The sequence below is a fragment of the Bos indicus x Bos taurus genome, chromosome 7 (assembly GCF_003369695.1).
Source record: "Bos indicus x Bos taurus breed Angus x Brahman F1 hybrid chromosome 7, Bos_hybrid_MaternalHap_v2.0, whole genome shotgun sequence".
Lineage (NCBI taxonomy): Eukaryota > Metazoa > Chordata > Mammalia > Artiodactyla > Bovidae > Bos > Bos indicus x Bos taurus.
The window spans coordinates 12,156,561-12,162,872 of NC_040082.1; the positions used below are offsets into that span (position 1 = coordinate 12,156,561).

The 6,312-nt window shown below is 39.1% G+C and overlaps 1 pseudogene; it reads right to left on the reverse strand.

Moving 5' to 3' along the window:
- Positions 1–279: 279 nt before the first annotated feature.
- Positions 280–5,596, reverse strand: LOC113894927 (annotated as a pseudogene).
- Positions 5,597–6,312: the final 716 nt, after the last annotated feature.

Genomic DNA, 6,312 nt, shown 5'->3' on the forward strand with positions numbered 1-6,312 from the left:
AACTCAAAAGTGAAAAATCAGAACTTTTGTACAGGAAAATCTTCAATAAACCCAAGGAATGCTTTTCACAAGACACAGACTGGACCCTCAGTTTTTTGTTCTACAGGCTGTTGATTTGACTTCATTCTACCACATCAAGATTTGCCACAATAGTTAGGGGAAGGCAGAGGAAAGATAAAAGTCACCCAGACAACAATATATTTAAATTTGAAAGTATTCACTGTTTAATAACTGACCAGATTACAAAAATAATCATGGGAGATGCTTCAGTTCATCCTTCTAATTAATAAGCTTGTTGATCTGGTCTTCCCTATGGTCAACATCTCTCAGTTCAGTTCAGTTGCTCAGTCATGTCCGACTCTTCATGACCCCATGAATTGCAGCATGCCAGGCCTCCCTGTCAACATCTCTACCTTCTACAAAATCAGTGGTCTTTTTATTCATTCCACCTTGTGGAGAAGACAGTTTGAAGGGCCACAGGAAATTGTTTGCTCCTTTGAAATAATTTGCAAAAGTTTAGATCTCCTGAATCAGATCCTCCATGCAGATGATGCCATATTTGCCAAGAGAAAGAGCAATCAATGAGTTATCTGTCAGTGCAATTCATTTCTTATTGATTTTGCCATAACCATGCTTTCAGATCAATTCATTTACAGACTTCAGATTTGGGTACTCTCCCCCACACACAACATATGTTAGATCATACAAAAATCAAGGGAATTCCAAAAAAAAAAAAAAAAACTCTACTTCTGCTTCACTGACTACACTAAAGCCTTTGATTGTGTGAATCACAAAAAATTGTGGAATATTCTTAAAGAGCTGAGAATACCAGACTACATTACCTGCCTCCTGAGAAACCTGTATGCAGGTTAAGAAACAACAGTTAGAACTGGACATGGAACATCAGACTGGTTCAAAATTAGGAAAGAAATACATCAAGGCTGTATATTGTTACCCTGCCTACTTAACTTATATGCAGGGTACATCATATGAAATGCTGGGTGGGATGACTCACAAGCTGGAATCAAGATCACCAGGAGGAGTATCAAAAATCTCAGATATCAAGTGATACCACTTTAATGGCAGAAAGCAAAGAGGAAATAAAAAGCCTCTTGATGAAGGTAAAAGAGTGAAAAAGCTGGCTTAAAACTCAACATTCAAAAATGAAGATCTTGGCATCTAGTCCTATTGCTGCTGCTAAGTCACTTGAGTCGTGTCTGACTCTGTGTGACCCCATAGATGGCCGCCCACCAGGCTCCCCCGTCCCTGGGATTCTCCAGGCAAGAACACTGGAGGGGGCTGCCATTTCCTTCTCCAATGCATGAAACTGAAAAGTGAAAGTGAAGTCGCTCAGTCGTGTCCACCTCTTCACAACCCCATGGACTGCAGCCTGCCAGGCTCCTCCATCCATAGGATTTTCCAGGCAAGAGTACTGGAATGGGTTGCCATTGCCTTCTCCTCTAGTCCTATTATTTCATGGCAAATAGATTGGGAAAAAGGGAAATTGTGTCAGATTTTATTTTCTGGGCCTCCAAAATCAATGCAGATGGTGACTGCAACCACGAAATTAAGACACTTGCTCCTTGGGAAATAGCTATGACAAATCTAGACAGTGTATTAAAAAGCAGAGATCATTTTGCCAACAAAGATTTATATAGTTAAAGTTATGGAGTTATGGTTTGGCCCATTTTTTGATTGGGTCTTTTATTTTTCTGGAATTGAGCTGTAGGAGTTGCTTGTATATTTTTGAGATTAGTTGTTTGTCTGTTGCTTCATTTGCTATTATTTTCTCCCATTCTGAAGGCTGTCTTTTCACCTTGCTTATAGCTTCCTTTGTTGTGCAGAAGCTTTTAATTTTAATTAGATCCCATTTGTTTATTTTTTGGAGAAGGAAACGGCAACCCACTCCGGTATTCATGCCTGGAAAATCCCATAGACCGAGGAGCCTGGTGGGCTACAATCCATGGGGTCGCAAAGAGTCAGACACAACTGAGCGACTTCTGTCCTGTGTGTGTTTATTTTTGCTTTTATTTCCAGAATTCTGGGAGGTGGGTCATAGAGGATCCTGCTGTGATTTATGTCAAAGAGTGTTTTGCCTATGTTCTCCTCCAGGAGTTTTATAGTTTCTGGTCTTACGTTGAGATCTTTTATCCATTTTGACTTTATTTTGGTGTATGGTGTTAGAAAGTGTTCTAGATTCTTTCTTTTACAGGTGGTTGACCAGTTTTCCCAGCACCACTTGTTAAAGAGATTGTCTTTAATCCATTGTATATTCTTGCTTCCTTTGTCAAAGATAAGGTGTCCATAGGTGCATGGATTTATCTCTGGGCTTTCTATTTTGTTCCATTGATCTATATTTCTGTCTTTGTGCCAGTACCATACTGTCTTGATGACTGTGGCTTTGTAGTAGAGCCTGAAGTCAGGCAGGTTGATGCCTCCAGTTCCATTCTTCTTTCTCAAGATTGCTTTGGCCATTTGAGGTTTTTTGTATTTCCATACAAATTGTGAAATTATTTGTTCTAGCTCTGTGAAAAATACCGTTGGTAGCTTGATAGGGATTGCACTGAATCTATAGATTGCTTTGGGTAGTATACTCATTTTCACTATTGATTCTTCTGATCCATGAACATGGTATATTTCTCCATCTATTAGTGTCCTCTTTGATTTCTTTCACCAGTGTTTTATAGTTTTCTATATATAGGTCTTTAGTTTCTTTAGGTAGATATATTCCTAAGTATTTTATTCTTTCCGTTGCAATGGTGAATGGAATCATTTCCTTAATTTCTCTATTTTCTCATTATTAGTGTATAGAAATGCAAGGGATTTCTGTGTGTTGATTTTATATCCTGCAACTTTATGATATACATTGATTAGCTCTAGTAATTTTCTGGTGGAGTCTTGAGGGTTTTCTATGTAGATGATCATGTCATCTGCAAATAGTGAGAGTTTTACTTCTTCTTTTCCAATTTAGATTCCTTTTATTTATTTTTCTGCTCTGATTGCTGTGGCCAAAACTATGTTGAATAGTAATGGTGAAAGTGGGCACCCTTGTCTTGTTCCTGACTTTATGGGAAATGCTTTCAATTTTTCACCATTGAGGATAATGTTTGCTATGGGTTTATCATATATAGCTTTTATTATGTTGAGGTATGTTCCTTCTTGGAAAAGCCAAGGGCACCCCACTCCAGTACTCTTGCCTGGAAAATCCCATGGATGGAGAAGCCTGGAAGGCTGCAGTCCATGGGGTCGCTGAGGGTAGGATACGACTGAGCATCTTTGCTTTCAATTTTCACTTTCATGCATTGGAGAAGGAAATGGCAACCCACTCCAGTGTTCTTGCCTGGTGAATCCCACGGACAGGGGAGCCTGGTGGGCTGCCATCCATGGGGTCACACAGAGTTGGACATGACTGAAGTGACTTAGCAGCAGCATGTTCCTTTTATTCCTGCTTTCTGGAGAGTTTTTATCATAAATGGAAAAAATAGGCCAAAAAACTAAATAGACATTTCTCCAAAGAAGACATACAGATGGCTAACAAACACATGAAAAGATGCTCAACATCATTCATTATCAGAGAAATGCAAATCAAAACCACAATGAGGTACCATTTCATGCCAGTCAGAATGGCTGCGATCCAAAAGTCTACAAGAAATAAATGCTGGAGAGGGTGTGAAGAAAAGGGGACCCTCTTACACTGTTCGTGGGGATGCAAACTAGTACAGCCACTATGGAGAACAGTGTGGAGATTCCTTAAAAAACTGGAAATAGAACTGCCATATGACCTAGCAATCCCACTGCTGGGCATACACACCAAGGAAACCAGAAATGAAAGAGACATGTGTACTCCAATGTTCATCACAGCACTGTTTATAATAGCCAGGACATGGAAGCAACCTAGATGTCCATCAGCAGATGAGTGGATAAGAAAGCTGTGGTACATATACACAATGGAGTATTACTCAGCCATTAAAAAGAATACATTTGAATCAGTTCTAATGAGGTAGATGAAACTGGAGGCTATTATACAGAGTGAAGTAAGCCAGAAAGAAAAACACCAATACAGTATACTAACGCATACATATGGAATTTAGAAAGATGGTAATGATAACCCCGTATGTGAGACTGCAAAAGAGACACAGGTGTATAGAACAGTCTTTTGGACTCTGTGGGAGAGGGAGAGGGTGGGATGATTTGGGAGAATGGCATTGAAACATGTATAATATCATATAATAAATGAATCGCCAGTCCTGGTTTGTTGGGGCTGGTGCACTGGGATGACCCAGAGGGATGGTATGGGGAGGGAGGTGGGACGGGGGTTCAGCATGGGGAACACGTGTACAGCCATGGTGGATTCATGTTGGTGTGTGGCAAAACCAATACAATATTGTAAGGTAATTCGCTTCCAATTAAAATAAATAAATTTAAATTTAAAAAAAAGAATAGTTGATATAATATAAAAAACAATAATGAACTTCTAAAAAATTCTGGCAAAAACTAAATACTTATAAAAGTTTGATAGAGATGGTCACATGTATGACAATAGTAAGTTATCTAAAAAACAATAAAAAATGTCAAAATAAAAAAATAATAATAATAAAGTTATGGTTTTTCAAGTAGTCATGTATGGATGTGAGAGTTGGACCATAAAAAAGGCTGAGTGCTAAATTCAAATTTTGGTGCTGGAGCAGTCTCTTGAGAGTCCCTTGGACAGCAAGAAGATCAAACCAGTCAATCTTAAAGAAATCAACCCTGAATATTCATTGGAAGGACTGGTACTGAAGCTGAAGCTCCAATACTTTGGCCACCTGATGTGAAGAGCCTACTCATTGGAAAAGACCCTGATTCTGGGAAAGACTGAGGTCAAGAGGAGAAGGGGGCAACAGAAGATAAATGGTTGAATGGCATCACTGACTGAATGGACATGAATTTGAGCAAACTCTGGGAGACAGTGAAGGACAGGGGAGCCTGGCATGCTGCAGTTCATGGGGTCGCAAGGAGCTGGACACGACTTAGCGACTGAACAACAATGTGACATATGGTTCCCTAATTCTCAGTGTCTTAAGTGAAGCCTTGTTGAGCTTCACACAGGTGCCACTGAAGATCTGACAAAGGTGAAGACACTGTAACACCTTTAGAATCTTTGGGCTGACACCATTGATACGTCTTATCCTGATGACAAATGCCAACTTGGGTTCTACAGGTACACAAAAGTTGCAGGCTTTTCATGCCATCCTGGTCATTTGACTTTCAGTTCTTAAAGCTGCCTGTATTCCTTGTGATAGGGCTTAGCTTTCTCATAGATAAGCTTCCTCCTTGCCTCTCAAAGCAACATTTGGGGAAACTTCTTTCCCAGGCACTTGATCATAAGCTCTATGAAATTCTTTTGCTCTTTCTTAAGGGTTTCTAGCACAACAGAAACCTTCTTTTTCTTCTCTTCTGTACCCTCCATGGTTCTGGCTGGGAAAGAGATAACTACATCTGCAGATATGTCTTCTTGAAAGCTAGGCAATCCCATGGTACATATGTGGGTTTTATTTCTTTATACTGTAACATTTTTTATTTGTTCATTTATACAAGCTACTGACTTACTCTTAAAGCTTATCAGATCCATTCTCATAGCTACTGCTGTGGCTGCTTTCAGTGGTTACATTAGAGAACACTGGCCAGCAAACATTAGGAAATTGTGTATTACAATTGTGACTCTAAAAAAGAGTTTTCAAAAAGATTAAGTAAGCCTTCCTTGGTTCCGTCTGACAGTTCTCCCACTTTAAAAGGAAATGTCTCTGCTATTTTGTCCAAGGATCTTATCTTTTAGCAAAATAGAGTCCTTAGTGCCTCAAGCCAAAAATCAAAGTCCTAATTTGGTTACTTATTTATGTCAGAAATAGAAAATATATACTTTGCCATTTTTTACATTTGTCCCCAAGGCACCCAACACTGACCCTAATGTTGGAGACATGTTAGTTTAACAGAGGAACCTTGATCCAACCATCTAGACATAAAAACAGGACTGAATAGGGGAGGGTTAGGAGCAAGGTGAAATATATACACACACACACACACACACACACACACACACACACACACACACATATGCATACAGCTGATTCATTTTGTTGTACAGCAGAAACTAACACAACATTGTAAAGCAATTAGACTCCAAGTAAAAAAAAAAAACAAAACAGGACTGAATGTTCACACTTATTTGACCTTAAGATATTGCCAATTAATAATGGAGAGGATGAGTTATAAGCACCTATGTGTTTTTATTGACATTTTATATTTGTTTTACACTACTACTAGTCATGAATA